Source organism: Canis lupus, chromosome 8, assembly GCF_048164855.1.
Source record: "Canis lupus baileyi chromosome 8, mCanLup2.hap1, whole genome shotgun sequence".
Classification (NCBI taxonomy): domain Eukaryota; kingdom Metazoa; phylum Chordata; class Mammalia; order Carnivora; family Canidae; genus Canis; species Canis lupus.
Genome location: NC_132845.1, coordinates 48,783,749 through 48,800,933, shown reverse-complemented (window position 1 = coordinate 48,800,933; position 17,185 = coordinate 48,783,749). Strand labels below are relative to the sequence as shown.

At 53.5% G+C, this 17,185-nt stretch overlaps 1 long non-coding RNA gene across 1 annotated transcript in view; it reads left to right on the top strand.

Annotated features, from left to right (window-relative positions):
- Positions 1–1,915: 1,915 nt before the first annotated feature.
- Positions 1,916–17,185, top strand: part of LOC140638470 (uncharacterized) — a 24,333-nt gene continuing 9,063 nt past the window's right edge. The window contains exon 1 of the long non-coding RNA XR_012035500.1: positions 1,916–2,233. This is a non-coding gene — a long non-coding RNA (uncharacterized lncRNA). The remainder of the gene's footprint in view (positions 2,234–17,185) is intronic.

Sequence of the window (17,185 nt, the reverse complement as noted above, 5' to 3'; positions counted from 1 at the left end):
CGGCCCGTGTGGCTGGACAGGGAGCAAGGTGTAAGATGACGTTGGAGGGTCCAGGAGCCAGACCACAGAGGCACTGGGGAGCCACCAAAGTGCTTTTGGTGGCGACATCATCCAATATGTCTGCAGGGGGGTCACCCAGCTGCAGGTGACATTCTATCCATCCAGGAGCTGTGGCATGTACATGCCCAGGTAAGAGGTGGCAAACTCCTATGACTTTCATAACCAGAAACGATATTGAACTGCACACACGTCACTTATTAGTTTCCTCAGGCTCCACGACAAATTGCCAGAAACAGTGTGGCTGAAAACAGTGGAAATTGATTCTTGCAGGGCTCTGCGGGCCGTGAGTCTGAAATCAGGGTGTCGGCAAGGCCGTGCTCCCTCTGAAGACTCTAGGAAGACTCCCTCCTGGCCTCTTGGCTGCTGGGGGTTGCAACCACCCCTGGCATTCCTAGGTTTGCAGCTACATCCCTCCACGCTCTGCCTCCGTTACCAGGTGGCTCCTTCTCGCTGTGCCTCTTCTTATAGGGACCCCAGTTATTGGATCTCGGCCCACCCTAATCCAGGGCGACCTCACCTTGACTCGATTATGTCCTTAAAGACTCTATTTCCAAATGAGACTCCTGGAGTCAGGACTTCAGTGTATCTTTCTGGGGGACACAAGTCAAGGCCCAACCCCACAGGATCCTGATTTTGTTTAGAAAACACACGCGTGGTCATGCCTTGTTTTTTCATCTGGATGCTCATTGCCTGGGAGACTTTGCCCTGGAAATTCAGAAAGCTACACATTTCTGACCCGAGTCCTTTTCTGCACATGTGTGACATTCCCACTGACGTATTATCACACACGTACGTGCTGAAAACAGGCAGCTGCTGGACCATGACGTTAACAGACCCGGGTGGTGGGTTTATGGATCAACTTCATTCTCTCCCCATATGGTCCAACTTTTCTGCCATGGGCACGCACTACTTTTTATCAAGCAATAAACCCACGCACGTCATAAAAGAGGAGCTAGGATGTTATGTCCCCTCACTCACCAAGCCTTCGCCGTCCCCAAAGCTGTGGTAACAGGAGGCTGGATGTCTGGATGGGAATTTGACCTGCCCTGAGACTCTGCTCCAAATAAATATTTTTAGCCCCATTACCCACCCCCTTCAAATGTCCCGCTAATGATCTGTGGCCCTGATGATCCCAACAGACTTTCCGTGGAGTGCGGGTCTTGGCGATTACCTCACCTGTGTCCTCTTTCGGAGGACGGAGACCGAGGGTAATAATAGAACTGACCTCATGGGTGGCTGGAGGCTTAACTGGAACAATGCACGTGAAGCCCTCTGCATGGGGCCCTGGCACACAAACGCCCTCTTGATTAGAAAGAGCCCAGGGTAGGTGGCAGGCGGCTCGGTGTCCCTGTTTAACGGTTTGGCTTGTCGGGGATAGTCCAGTAAATGACACCTCGCCCCACTGCACAGCCTCCCGGGGTGGGGTGGGGGGGCACAGGGGGGCGGAGGCATGTTTTGCCATTTGGCTGTCTTGCTCACCTGTCGCGGCTGTGTGCTAAGTCCATCGTGTGCGTGCAAGGCCACGTGCTGCCACGACAGTTAAGCCACCACAGGAAAATTTAGAGGAAGCAAGTGGGGTGAGCTGCGGAGCTGCTGAGCTGCTGCAGGGAGCAGGGGGGCCAGTCAGCGCCGGGAGGCCGGCTTTCGCCCCGGAGGCCCCGCCCCCTGCCGGCCCCGCCCCCGGCCTGGCCCCTCCCCTCCCGGTCCCGCCCCCGCCCGGCCTGGCCACGCCCCCGCTCTGGCCACGCCCCCGCTCTGGCCACGCCCCCGCTCTGGCCACGCCCAGGCCACGCCCCGGTGGGCGGTGCTTCCCGCCCCAGCTCTCCGCTCCCACCCAGGGCTTGGCTCCCCGGGGCTTCGGGGCTGGGACCGCGCTGTGCGCTGGGAGCTCGGGCTCCTTTGGCCGTATCTGTCCAAATTACAAATGCAGAAACCCTCTGTCCCAGCTGGGCTGCAGCCCAGCAGCGGTCCCACAGATAAACCGAGGCTTGTGGGACGTGATTTATGTACAAGGTTATCCTTTGCAACATCGTTTCTAAAAGCCAAGGAGTGAAACAGCCTAAAGCCCCACCAGTAGGGAGCTGATTAAAGACATTGGCACAATCCATATAATGGATATACTGTACTGTGCGGCTGTAGAGAACAGTGAGGAGCCATCTCTAAGCTTTATTAGGTGAGTAAAGCAAGTTTCAAAAGTATATAGTATATACCTCTTTGCATAAAAAGTAAAAGGTCTACATTTGGATTAGCTTCTGGCTACATAAACTGCAGGCACGACTGGGGGGCTCAGTGGTTGAGCGTCTGCCTTCGGCTCAGGGCGTGATCCTGGGGTCCTGGGATCCAGTCCCACATGGGGCACCCTGCATGGGGCCTGCTTCTCCCTCTGCCTGTGTCTCTGCCTCTCATGGATAAATAAATAAAAAGAAAGAAAAGAAAAGAAAAGAAAAGAAAAGAAAAGAAAAGAGAAAAGAAAAGAGAAAGAAAAAGAAAAAGAAGAAAGAAAGAGAAAAGAGAGAAAAGAAAGAAGAAACTGCCCCTAGCCACTGAATAGCTGTTACCTATGGAGATGAGGGTGAAACAGGAGATGGGGGACTTGGGGACAAGAAGGGATGCAGATTTGGTTGTTGCCTTTTTCCCTTGGGACCCAGGGGAACTGACTACTTTTCAGAATTTCAAATGAAATAAAAAGGTAGCATCTTTAAAACAAAGCATGTTTTTAAAGCCGCAGCTTTGGCTTGAGTGTCACATTGAATCTCACTTCAGCCTCGCAGAGCGGTGGGGCCTTGGGCACGTTACTCAACCTCTCTGTTTCAGTTCCTCCATCGATGAAACAGGGGTAATGATAGCTCCCACTTTGGGCTGTTGGGAGGATGACCCGGGATCAACTGTGCCCAGTGCCTGGCGTGAGGAAGGCAAGCCATAAGAGTGAGTTGGTGGTGGTAGTGGGCTTCCTGCAAGTTCAGTAGTCTGGACTAGGACCCAGGTGACAGCATGTGCACCCCAGAGTCGCTGTGAACCCTCTTCCATCAGTCTGGCATCTGTTGCAGGGGCTCCGGCCTGATGGAAGCAGCTCACTAAACACAGTGGAGTCTCTCCCCATGCCCCCCACCCCGCCCCATGCCGGGGCTTGGGGCAGGCAGCAAGGGGAGCCCTGGGAGGCTCGAGGCCTGAGGGCGCATCAGCTGGGAGCTGGGGGGAAGGAGGATGACTTCTAACGCAGGAGCATCAGCCAGATCGCTGGCCCCATGCACGAGGACACCAATGCCGAGTCCCCCTTGGAGCCAGCTCAAACCTCCTGCACTGCTTGAACCTTTGACTCCACTTCCTGGAAACCCTAAGAGTGAGGAGCCCAGAGTGTAGTCCGCGGCATCGCATCCCACAACTGCCCCCAGCCCTCGCGCTGCACCGGTGACACCAGCAGAGAGGGACACCACCTCCCCAGAACAAACAGCATGCCAGACTCTAGCACTCAGTTCAGAGGCTGTCTCACTTCCGGCCCCGGGAGAGCTTTTTCTAGACGGATCTACTCCCTGTGGCTTTAGGGGCTGGTCTTACTGAGTAAACAACCCGGGTGCCCTGCTTTGTTGAGCCGTGAAACGGGGATGATAACCTTCCTGCTGCCTCCTGGGGAGGACAAGGTGAGGCTGGCGGGTGCTTTGGAGGGAACAGGGACCATTGGTGTGTCTCCCTTTACTCAGTAGAGGCGTTCCTGAAATACGAGTCATCAGGACTTCTGTCAAACTATTGCTCTTTCAATAAGGTGGACAGGGGTGGGTGTGTAAGACACAGCTCCAGACTCAGGTGTGTGGGAATTCAGATTTCCTATAGATGCATTTAATTTCTGTCTAAGCCTAAACCGTGTCAGGCTGACGGAGAAGCTTCAGCTTTGCTTTCTCAGGGCTATCCTGCCTTGCAGAGTCGACGCTGTGGCCTGCTGGCCCTGACCGAAGCAGGTGATGTGTGTGGGTGTCAGGAGCCCCTTGAGTTCTGGAGGTGGGGGCTGCCTGGGACACGACCCTGCGTTCTGGGTTCCCTTTTCCCTCTTGAAGTCTCTCCGATACTCAAGAATCAGACTGGTGTTCCCTTCCTCCATTCTTCCCCTACTCGGTGTAATCTTCACCCTGTTGGCTTCCAGCATGTTCTTGGCACATATCTGGTGCCCTGGCCTCAATTCCCTGAATCCCCTGAGGGCTAGGACAGGGGTTGGCAAATCTGCTGTAAAGTGCCAGATAGTAAATATTTCAAGCTTTGCAGGCTGTATGGTCTCTGCAGGGATGACTCCACTCTGCCACTGTAGGACAAAAGCGGCCGCCGAGAGGATGTGTACACAGATGGGCGTGACTGGCTTTCAATAAAGCTTTATTTACATCAGTACAATAAAGAAATGAGAAATACATGACATGATAAAGGGGATAGCTAGTGCTACTGTAGTCATCATGTTGCAATATATAAACGCGTTAAACCAGCACTTGTGCACCTTCCACCTTTCCGTAATTTAAATTTGATTACTCGGGGGCGCCTGAGTGGCTCAGTGGTTGAGCATCTGCCTTTGGCTCAGATCGTGATCCTGGGGTCCCGGGATGGAGTCCCACATTCGGTTCCCTGCAGGGAGCCTGCTTCTCCCTCTGCCTCTCTCTGTGTGTCTCTCACCAATAAATAAATCTTAAATAAAAATAAATTCAATTAGCGAACACAAAGTACGTCATTAATTTCAGATGTAGAGTTCAATAATTCACCAGTTGCCTATGACACCCAGCCACGTGCCTTAAATTTACACAATATTATATGTCACTTCTATCCCCCCAAATGTTTTAAATCTAAAAAAAAATCTTAAAACTTTGTTTTCAAAATGAGCCCAGCCAAAGAAACAATCAACAGACTGGAAGGGCAACCTACAGAGCAGGAGCGATGTCTCCAAACCACATATCTGATAAGGGCTGATATCCAAAATATATAACAAGGGCTCTCTGTAGCTCAATAGCACAACAACAACCTGATGAAAACATGGGCAGAGGACTTGAATAGACATTTCTCCGAAGAAGACGCAACTGGCCCACCGATACATGAAAAAAATGCTCAACATCACCCATCAGCAGGGAAATGCAAATCACTGTGGCTATCACCTCACGCCGCATGAGGATGGTGACTCCAGAAAACCAAAAAACAAGTGCTGGAGAGGATGTGGAGAAATTATAACCTCGTGTGCCGCGGTTGGGGAGGTACAATGGGGCAGCTGCTGTAAAAATGGTAAGGAGTCTCCTCAAAAAATTTGAACTACCAGGGATGGCTGGGTGGCTCATTGGTTGTGAGGATCTGCCTTTGGCTTAGGTCATGATCCCGGGGTCCTGGGATTGATTCCCGCATCGGGCTCCCCACAGGGAGCCTGCTTCTCCCTCTGCCTATATCTCTGCCTCTCTGTGTGTCTCTCATGAATAAATAACAAAATCTTTAAAAAATTGGAACTACCAGCTGATCCAGCAATGCCACTTCTGCATATACATCCAAAGGGATTGAAACCAGAATGTCAAAGAGATGCCTGCACCCCCGTGTTCATGGCAGTGCTATATTCACAATAGCCAGGATGTGGAAACTCCCTTAGTGACCCATGGACAGATGACAATATGGTGTGGACACACAATGGAGAGCTATTCAGCCTCACAAGAAGAGGGAAATCCTGCCACACACGACGATGTGAACGTACCTGCAGGTCAGCCTGCTACGTAAAATACAGCCAATCACAGAAAGACAAATACTGCATGATTCTACTTCTGGGAGGCATCAACAATAGTCAAACTCAGAAGCAGGGTGGTGGTGGCCAGGGCCACGGGGGGTGGGGAGCTGGCTGTTCAATGGGTGTACAAAGTTTCGGTCACGCTAGATGAGTAGATTCTAGAGATCCTCACAATATCGTGCCTAGAGTTAACAGTAGTGTCTTGTGCACCAAAAAATGTGTTGAGCAGGTAGGTTTCATGGTATATTAAATGTTACCCTATTTTTAAAAATGGGCTGAGGGGAATCCCTGGGTGGCCCAGCGGTTTAGTGCCTGCTTTTGGCCCAGGGTGTGATCCTGGAGTCCCAGGATCGAGTCCCACATCGGGCTCCCTGCAGGGAGCCTGCTTCTCCCTCTGCCTGTGTCTCTGCCCCTCTCTCTCTCTCTCTCTCATGAATAAATAAATAAATAAAATCTTTAAAAAAAAATGGGCTGAGTTGCGCCCTCCCCCCCCTCCCACAGCTGTAACTGGCCAACCCCTGGCCTAAGCCTTTGGAAGCCAAAGCCTCAGAGGCCCAGAAAGTGTTCCTGTTTTGAAAAGTGAATCAGATACTCATCCTCAAACATCAGCTCGTTCTTGGAGACTTCAGTTGAACATCACCCCCTTAATTTACCTCTGGCGAGGAAGACACATTTTCCTACCCTGATTGGCCCAAAGCTACCTGTGCTTGATGCTGCCATGGTCAGCAGGCTCTTGGCATCTCTTTCTTGAACATCCTGAGATTCTCGTTATGTCCCAAGAACACCAGATGTGTGTGGCAAAGGCCTCTGGCTTGCGGTCCAGTTGGGGTAGAGTCCCAGTCACACCACTTTCTTGCCTTGGGCAAGATCCATCCTCTCTGATCCTTGGTTGCCTCATCTGCAGACTGGGAAAACTCACTGCACCCATGCTCAGGCCGTCCCAAGGCTCACATGACACAGTGTCAGATGCCCAGAGGTGGGTGTTTATTGAGTGGGAACTGACCACCCAGCAGCTCCCTCCAGTGATGCCAGGAAGAGACTTGGACATCTGCTTAGAGAGATAGCTTGAAGGGACAAAGGGCAGGACATGGCAAGGAGAATCACTCAAATCTCCTTACTGCTGTGTTCCCATGAGCTTGTAACCTCTCGGAGCCTCCGTTTTCTCATCTGGGCAACAGGGATAACAAGCACGACCAGCTTTGTGAGACAGTGGCCCAATGGCTGGTGTACAGTAGGTGCTTAAGAAATGGGGAGCCAGGGGCACCTGTAGCTCATGTCTGCCTTTAGCTCAAGTCATGATCTCAGGGTCCTGGACTGAGCCCCGTGTTGGGCTCCCAGCTCAGTGGGGGAGTCTGCTTCTCCTTCTCTCTCTGCTCCTCCCCCCTGCTCATGTTCTCTCTCTCTCTCTCTCTCAAATAAAAAAAAAATCTAAAAAAAAATGGGTAGCAAAAAAAAAAAAAAATGGGTAGCTATTTGGTGTTTACTTCTGCTGGATCCCTTCCTCGTTGCCATGTGCTATGTTGACTCACCCAGCTACGCCTGCCAGGTTTTCCTGTAATCACAGTGTATGGTCGTGGTGGGAACAGGGAGGGTGCTCCATCCCTGGGTCGCTCAACAGCAAAGCCCCTTATTGGGGTTTCAGTCGCCCCGAGCCTGGACACCAGCATCTGCTGGAATGCATGACATTGCTTGCTCTTCATTGTCTCTGCTTGCACGGTTAACTTCTTATGGCCGATAGTTGAGGCTTTCCACTGTGATAGACACGTGGTCAGCCCTTTAAGAATGTTGTTTGGTTTTTTTAAAAAATGGGTTGGTTTAAAGAAAAATAGAAGCAAAAAAAAAAAAAAAAGAGTATACAGGACTCAAGTTTGGGAAGCCCTGGGATAGGCTAAGAGCCCACCTAGGGAACAGGCAGGGGCAGATTTGGGATGGTGAGCTAGGAACCAGATTCGATGGGGATCCCTGAAGGCCCTCTGGTTACTTAAGATCGGCCTCATTTTTTTATCTGCAAAACGAGGGTTGTGATGATTCTGAAAATTCCTGGAGGCCAAGCATTTGAGGTCCTAGGCATGGGGCCCGGCACGTCATAACACTCAGGTACTAATTTTTAGGATGGAAGGGGCAGCTAAGTGCAGCGTGGCCCCAGGATTGGGTCCTGGAAGAGAAAAAGGACATTAATGGGAAAATGAGAAATCTGAATACAGTCTGGAGTATAGTTAATGTACTAACATTAGTGTTTTACATTAATGTCTTAGTTTTGACAAAAGTCCCGCAGTTCTGCAAGGCGTTAGGTTTAGGCGAAGTTGGGTGAAGGATGCGCGCGTCGCTGTACTCTCGGCGACGCTTCTGTAAATCCATAATCTTTCCAAAATAGTTTGTTTACAAACATTAACAATGGATGGGGGCAAAATGCTACGCACAGGGAAGGGAGTTGCTGAGTCCAGGGAGTCATGCAAGGTGTCCTGGGGGCGACAGGTAGAGGGGGAATGTTGGCTCTTAGAGAAGTTGGTCCTCATGGAGGGAGGAACTGTTTCTGGGTGAGGAAGCATGGACCCAAACCCTTCCCTACCTCCTGCCCTTTGTACCTGCTGTCCGCCCCACCCCCCTTGCTGGAACATTCTTAACCACCACCCTTTAATTTGGGCCAAAGCAGATATCGCCTCTCAAAGAGCTCTCTCGGGCACTTCCACTGTCACACACTCTCAGGGGCCCCTGTCGTTCCACTTCTTGGCCTGAGCTCACCCTGTAATGCACTAGTTCTTTGTGGGATTCGGGGTGGGCTCAATGAGCACCCAGTCTCCGCAGAGCACCGGCCCCACGCTCGGAGAGCCCCCCCGACCTTGGTTGAATGCCCTGTTGGTGCCAACTTGACATGCTTCATAAGTCTCGAACCCGAGGCCCTGCATTTTCACGAATTATGCAGCCAGCCCTGGAGGGACCCGAGAGCGGAGCACCGCCCCCTGCTAGACGCGGGCACCCACTCCCTGTGGCGGTTGTCACGGAGTGCCACTAGGGAAGGAGTTAAAATAATGTGCATTTTTGTATCTTTTTTTTTTAATGTTTTATTTATCTTTAAAGATGTTATTTATTTATTCATTAGAGACACACAGAGAGAGAGAGAGAGAGAGAGGCAGAGACACAGGCAGAGGGAGAAGCAGGCTCCATGCGGGGAACCCGATGTGGGACTCGATCCCGGGACTCCAGGATCACGCCCTGGGCTGAAGGCAGGCGCCAAACTGCTGAGCCACCCAGGGATCCCACATTTTAGTACCTTGCAGTTCTGGAGGTCTGAAGCCTAACCTGGGGTTAGGGACCTGTTCCTTCCATCGAGGCTCTCAGGGAGAGTCTGTTTGCTGGCCTCTCCCAGGCCCGAAGGCACCTGCACCCCTTGGCTCGTGGCCCCTTCCTCCACGTTTGGGGCCAGCGCTGCAGCATCTTCTCTCCACTCTGCCCTCGGCCTCCGTCCTCACATCTCAGGGCCTCTGGCCCTCCTGCCTCCCACCTGCGAGGACGAGGGGCCAGGTGGGGCCCACCCGGATAATCCACTTGAATCACCCCATCTCCAGATCTCTGACTCAGCCACACCTGCAAAGTCCCCACTAGCATGTGAGGGGACCGCCACCCGGGTGCTGGAGATGAGATGGGGAGGCCGTTATTTGGGCGTCGGCAGCCGTGGTGGCTGGGAGGCCAGGGCCCCCTCGGCAAATCACATGTCCCACCTGAGCTCAGGCAGGGCTGACAGTAGGTGCTCACAACACAACTGAGGGTGGCATGGGCGGGTGGCCGAGGCATTGCGTGTGCCCGGAGCCACCCAGCCATGGGTTGGGCAGCAGCAGCTGGGAAGCTGGTCCGAGGTGACAGGAGCCCACGGCAGGTGCCCGCTGCCCATCGCCGGCCACCGCGGTGGTCTTGGCCGTTCCACGCTGGCCCGGTGTTCCTAGAGGCCTTGCATGTCCTTGGCTGCCCGCTAAAAGGACATGTGTGGTTCTTTCTTTTCTTCTCCCCGATGCCCTCCCCTCGTCTTCCCAGGGTCACTTCTCTGCTTTCTGGGAGGCAGGTGGTGGTGGCAGGAGCCGCGAGGCCCCCGGGATAGCCAAGCTCCCTGCTCTGAGATGTACTTTGAAGGTATTGTGTCACTGTGGCGGGGACACTGCGACCTGGTGACCCGGAGGTCATGCCCGAAGCCCCAGGCCCTCTCATCAAATGGGCCGTGGGATGGCTTTGGTTTGGGTGACAGTAACTGCCAGCACCGGCCACATGCCAGGCACTGTGCCAAGTCCAGGGACAGTGCAGTGAAAAGGCCGGTGAGTCCCTGCACTCCTGGGGGACACCCGGCAAGGACCACGTCGTGGATTAGAGGGAGAGGCAGAGGACACACGTCCAGTGATTTCGGGGAGAGCAAGATGCCGTGCAAATGCTACAGTGAGGTGATGCAGGAGGGAGCAGCCTGAGGCAGGCTCCCCAGGCCTCTCCGAGCAGGTGCCATTGGGGCCCGGCCCTGGGGGACAGAAGCACCAGCCATGCAGAGCGTCTGGGACCCAGCCGCAAGGCCATGGCAGGGGCCAGGGGTCAAGGTGGGAGCTGAGGCCGCGGCCTGCAGACCCGGGTGGAGGCGGGCTCTGAGAGGCGGGGGCGCGCAGGGGTCTGGGCCAGGAGTGTGGGTGTCCGCGGCCTGGCCAGTGGAGGTGGCCCTAGGGACATCTGCTGCGAGGAGCGCCGGTGAGGGCTGTGGGTAATGACTTGGCGAGGTGGGCTTACTCGGGACACGTTCTGGAAGTCGGTCTGCTAGGATTATCACACTGGAGCCCAGTACCCCCCAAACACCACCCTCGGCTCCTCCAGCCAGGCCCCAGTCCCACCTCCAGGCCCGAGGGGTGCCACCCATGAGCCTCCCTCTGTCTGCGTGCTCTGGGAAGCCCTGGCACTGGGGATGTCCGTCATTCATTCTGAAGTAGGGGTGCTGCACAAACCAGGGTGGAGGACTGGGCCCCCCTCCTCCCCCTCTCCACCCACCCCAAATCACATGTCCCTTAAATGGGCACCTAGGGAGACACCGGTAGCCTTGGAGTCCAGTCAAGGCCCTTCCCCCTCACCCTGGGTAGGCCGAGAGCACCAGGGGCATCCTTGCAGCACGGGCCTCCCTCCCTCCAGGGGACACTCCCCAAGCCCTCCCAGCCCCTGGGAAATACCTGGAAACTTCCAGAGCAGTCTCCACTCTATTGGATCTCAGCAGCCCTCAGACTCAGCTGCTCGTGCCCATCACCCCCAAAACAAGCCTCCCAGGGAGGGCGCGGCTCACCCTAGCAGGGTGCTACCAAGCTCTGACCAGGACCTTTGACCTCGCCTCACCCCGGGGAGGCCGTAGATCTGGGGCCTGGATCCATCAGCAGGGGTGAGGCCAAGACCGTGAAATACACTGAGATTCCTCACCAGTGGGAAATAACAGAAACCTGCTTTAAAAAAAAATGAGGTTGATTTCCGTGGTGGCGGCCTGGGAAAATCTGGGTAGAATGAGCTCATTTCCGTAAAAATGAAACAAATAAACCACATATATACAAATGGAGGACTGTAAGGAGAAAGGTTGGGAAGGGCAAAAAAAAAAAAAAAAAAAGCCCAAACTAGAGGGTGACAACCCCCTCCAGGACACGGGAGGGTGGCAGGTGGGGGCGGGGGGTGGGATGTGGGGGTTGTGAGGTTCAGTAAAGGGCAGGAAGGAGATTGGGCTTTTCGTTTGTTCACCTCCGCTATTTGGCTTGTTTTAAGGAGCACACATCCCTCCTGTAGCTCGGAAGGAAAATCCAATAAAACGTATTTTTAGAAATGTCCTGAGCTAGGCTCTGTGCTGACAGCAGAGGTGATGGCGTTTGCCCTGTGTCCTCGGTGCTTGATGTCCTACCCAGAATTGTAGGATCACTGCGGGGGTGGTGCTTTCATCACCCTGAGTTCTGGGATGAGGGAGAGGAGGGTCAGTGAGGTTGAGTGAGTGACTCGCCCAGGAGACATAGGTGGCAAGAGCTGGTACCTGGGGACAGAGGGGACTTAGGTCACCTTATCCAGTTGTCATGGTGGGGAGAGGGGGAGGGAGCAAAAGTCTGGGATGGAGGACCAGCCCGGGCTGTACAGGGGCGGGCAGGAGCACCTGTGTCTGCACTCCCTGCTAAGTAGCCAGGCTGCCCCACACGCAGGGGAGAGAAGGATGGGGAGCTGAGGCCTCCCCAGCTCGAACTCCGCAGCAGGCGCATTCATGAGGCCAGGGGGAGAGAAGCCACGATGCACAACACCCTCCTATGCTCCCTCTTGCTCCAAGGAGGAGCCTTCAGAAGCCAGTGTGGGCCTGGGGGGCAGGGCGTCCCTCCCACCCTGCCCCCGCCCAGCCACAGGGTCCCCAGTCCACCTGCCAACAGGTGGGCGGCCCCAGGCAGGGCAACGAGGTGGGCTCGGCACTGGTGACAGTGGGCTACTTCAGCTTCTCTCCAGAGCCTCAGCAAATGGTTCTGGACATTCATGGCTCTTAGGGCCACATGTCAGAACGGGGCCACCAGGCTCCCCTCCGCGTGCGGCACATTAGAACTTGGCTAATGTCGAGAACGGTTGGAGGGGCACCGGGGTGGCAACGTTGGCTGAGTGTCCAACTCTTGATTCTGGCTCAGGTCTTGATCTTGGGGTCATGAGATTGAGCCCGCAATGGGCTCCATGCTCAGTGTGGAGTCTGCATGGACTTCTCCCTCTCCCTCTCCACCTGCTCCCCGCCCTTGTATGCACGCGCTCTCTCTGTCACTGAGATAAAATAAACAAATCTTTAAAACATAGTAATGGGGAACCCTGGGTGGCGCAGTGGTTTAGTGCCTGCCTTTGGCCCAGGGCGTGATCCTGGAGACCCAGGATCGAATCCCATGTCGGGCTCCCAGGGAATGGAGCCTGCGTCTCCCTCTGCCTGTGTCTCTGCCTCTCTCTCTCTCTCTCTCTCTGTGTGACTATCATAAATAAAAAAAAAAAAAAAAAAAAAAAAAACATAGTAATGAAGCGGCACCTGGGTGGCTCAGTGGTTGAGCATCTGCCTTCAGCTCAGGGCATGACTCCAGGGTCCTGGGATCGAGTCCCGCATCAGGCTCCCCACATGGAGCCTGCCTCTCCCGCTGCCTGTGTCTCTGCCTCTCTGTGTGTGTCTCATGAATAAATAAATAAAATCTTTTTTAAAAAATAGTAATGGGGATCCCTGGGTGGCGCAGTGGTTTGGTGCCTGCCTTTGGCCCAGGGCGCGATCCTGGAGACCCAGGATTGAATCCCAGGTCGGGCTCCTGGTGCATGGAGCCTGCTTCTCCCTCTGCCTGTGTCTCTGCCTCTCTCTCTCTCTCTCTGTGTGACTATCATAAATAAATAAAAATTAAAAAAAATAGTAATGAAAAGGAATGATTGGAAATATCTAGCTGTGGCTAGAAATCATGTAGGGAAATGAGGTGACAACCAGCCCTCAGCCAGTGATTGGAGAGGTCTGGTGTATAAATACCCCAGCTCCCTCACCTCTCGGTGGATCTGTTCTGAGGTGTATGTGCAACACCGTCTCTCCAGGTTCATCAGTGGGATTGAGCTCTGGTTGCTCACAGAGGTAATTCGCTTTGGGACATGTCCCTACTGGCTCCCTTTCTTGTCTCACCTTACCTCCTCCCACGGCTTCTCTTTAACCTACTGTCCACACAGCAGAGGTATTTATTAAACTCTAAATACAATCGTGTTCTTCTGCTCAAAACTTCATACTGCTTTCCCAGCACACCTGGAGAAGATTTCGTTTGTTTCCTCTAACCTCTTGCTCTAGACTGAACATGTTCCCTGAAAGTTCCTATGCGGAGTCCTAAGCCCCAGGGTGATAGTGTTGGGAGGTGTGGGGTCTTTGGGCAGTACTGGGCACAAGGGTGGAGCTCTCAGGAATGGGGTTAGTGCCCCGATAAAAGAGGCCCCAGAGACTTCCCTCACTCCTTTACCATGTGAGGACGCAGTGGGAAGCCAGCTGTCTCTGAACCAGGAAGCTGGCCCTCACCAGTGCCTTGATGTTGGACTTCCCAGCCTCCAGAATTGTGAGGAATAGATAAAGTTGCTTATAAGCCTCCCAGTCTGTGGTATCTGGGTGATAGCAGCCCAAGAGCACCAAGCCAGTGTCCAGGGCTGCGTGATCCAGTCTGGCCTGTCCTCTGTCTATGTCTCCATCAATCCTCCTCACCCTGCTCTGTCCATACTCAAAGTCTCAGGCTCTGCTCTACCGCAGGCCCTTTGCTCATACACTTCCTTTGAGCTGGACTCTTTTTCTTTTCACTCAGCTTAAGCATGCCTTCTTGGAGGAATCTTTCCTGATCACTCATCTAAAGTTGGCCCACCCCAAGGTCTTCTGTCCTCAGCGCGTCGGGGTCCCTTACACCACATTCTTCACAATTCATAATTGCTTTTGCTTGTCTTCTTCCCTAAATCTTAAGCTTCCCGAGATCAGAGTCCTGTGTATTGCTGGCCACCACATACCCAACACCTAGAATAGTGACAGTCACGTGGTAGGTGTGCAGCACTTGGTTGCTGTGTGAGTGAAGCACACAGTTGGTGTCCCAGGGACCCATGTGAGACACATGTCCCTTTGCGTGGATGACCCAGAAGGGTCTTTATTAGAGTGCCCATTCCCCAGAGCTCCCCATATTCCCTGTTCTGAAAAGCCCAGATTCTAGAATTGGGGTGAATCCTATCTTGGCTTCTTATATAACATGTCTCAGTGAGCCTTACTGAGTGATGACCCCCAAACATAGCCGCTTAAAGCAGCAATTGATTATTTTTATGATGCTGTGGGTTAGTGGGGGTAGGCCCGTGCTGGTTATGCTTAGGTTCACTCAGCTAGAGCGTCAGCTGGGCTGGAAGTCCAGTGGCCTCCATTACATGTGTGGCAGCTGGTGTTGGCTGTCGGCCTTGGTGGGCTCCAGTCTTCCTTTCATATTCCTGGAGGTTGGACCAGCTTCCCTGTGTGGGGGCTTCAAGTCAGCATCCTAGTCAGCAAAGATGGAAGCTGCCAAGTGTCTTGAGGTTTGGGCTTGGGCCTCATATAGTGCTACTGCTGGCACATCCTATTAGTCAGAGTAAGTCACGAGGCCAGCCTAGACTTAGGGGGATAGAGAAATAGACTCCACCTCTTGGCAGAGGAACAACAGGGAATTTCTGACCATTTTTTAAAATATTTTATTTATTTATTCATAGAGAGAGAGAGGCAGAGACACAGGCAGAGGGAGAAGCAGGCTCCATGCAGAGAGCCCGATGCGGGACTCGATCCAGGGTCTCCAGGATCATGCCCTGAGCTGCAGGCAGCACCAAACCGCTGCGCCACCGGGGCTGCCCCTGACCATTTTTAATCTTATGCGGTAGACCTATGTGAAGCCTTGGGCCAGAAACCTAACCTCTCTCGCTTTTCCACCCGCTGTGAAATGGGTCTATTGGCATCTATTGTATAGAATTGTTTGTGGGGATTAAACAGATGGTACATGCAAAGTGCTTAGCACAGGGCATATCTTTTAAAAGGAACTGTTATTATTATTGCTATTAGTAACATCATTTCAGTAAATAGAGTGGGAGCCTAGCAAATGATGGGTGGATGGACAGCTAGATGGATGGATAGGTAGGTGGATGGATGGGCAAGTGGAAGGTAAGTGGGTGGATGGGTAAGTAGGTGGGTGGGTGGTTAGGTGGGTGGATGGATGGATAGTTGGGTGGATGAGTATATAGGTGGGTGGATGGATGGGTAGGTGGGTGGTTAGATGGGTGGATGAGTGTATAGGTGGGTAGATGGATGGTTAGGTGAGTGGGTGGATAAGTGGGTGGATAGATGTTTAGGTGGGTGGATAGATGGTTAGATGGGTAGGTGGATGGTTAGGTGGGTGGATGAGTGGACAGGTGGGTGGATGGGTGGATAGGTGGGTAGATGGATGGTTAGGTGGGTCAGTGGATGGATGAACAGACAAATGGCTTTTGGCATTCAAACGGCATCTAGTCCCAATGACCCATCTGGGGATACGTCATTTCATTTCATAGAGTTTAGAATGGACAGCAGCTCTTTGCTGGGGAGTTCAAACAGTGCGATTTCTAAGGAGACCCGACCTCTTGCTCAGTTTATTTTTTCGTCATCTGTATTTGGGAAAGGGGGAGGTCAGGCAGTTCTGCCGCAGGCTTTGTGCGCAGATTATACACAGCTCGCTTTCTCTCTCTCTCACTTGCGATCTCTCTCCTGCCTGTGCACACACACACACCCCACCTCCACAGCCTCAGCCTCGGTTAAATGTAACCAAACACTAGCAATTGTGACAAACACAGCCAAGCTTCCCCCTGGAAAGCTAGGCAGCAAACCACATGTGGCTGGAGCCCAAGGGAGTTTGTTGACACACATTTCTCTGGGTGCCGGCTGGGGTGCAGCCCAGGTGGGCCGCTGTGAGGGACTCCCCAGAGCAGAGCGCACCTTCTAGGTCCTGTGTCAGGGACTCAGCATCCTCCCCTGCATCCCCCCAACCCCCAGAGTGGGAGATTGGCCCCCAGGGCTGCATGACAGGATCTTCTCGGAAGGGATGGCCCTCCAGGAGCGTTTTGGCTCTGAGGCTGCCCAGGTGAATTGTGAGGGGGTGGGGAATGTCTCCACCTGCTAGTGACATTTTTCCTGCACCAGCCTGACACTGGATATGGGAGAGAGGCCGGGAGGGAGGGAGCGGGAAGGGGCATTAGGTTCCTAGGTCTGCCACAACCAAGTACCGCAAGCGAGGTGGTAGGAAACAACAGAGGTTCACCCTCTCACGGTTCCAGAAGTCCTAAATCAAGGTGTCAGCAGGGCCATGTTCCCTCCAAGGCCCCAGGGAAGAATCCTTCCTGGCCTCTTCCCAGCTTCTGGTGGCTTCCCATAATCCTTGGTGCTCCTTGGCTTATAGCTGAGCCCCTTCACTTTTTGCCTGTGTCATCATGTGGCCCTCCCCCCGTGTGTGTCTCTGTGTCCTCTCCTCTTACAGGGACACCGGTCATTGGACTTAGGGCCCATCCCAACCTCATATGACCTCATCTTATCTTGATTACATCTTCAAAGACCCTATTTTCAAATAAGGTCACATTCTGAGGTTCTGGGTGGATGTGAATTTTGTGTGTGTGGGTGGCACCATTCAACTCTGTATGGGAAGTAAGGGAGGCAGACAGGTAGAGATGGGGTAGTCAAGGTGGCAGGTATCAAAGATCCTGTATATAAACCAGAAGACCACGAGCAGACTGCCTCAGGCAAGGCCGGCCCCAGTTTCTGGAGGGGGCTCCCACTGGTCCTTCTCTCCAGCCAGGCCCATCTCCATGGGGCAAGGAGCTATGGAGCCAGGGGGTTGTGCCCACCTGGTGTCCACACAGTCC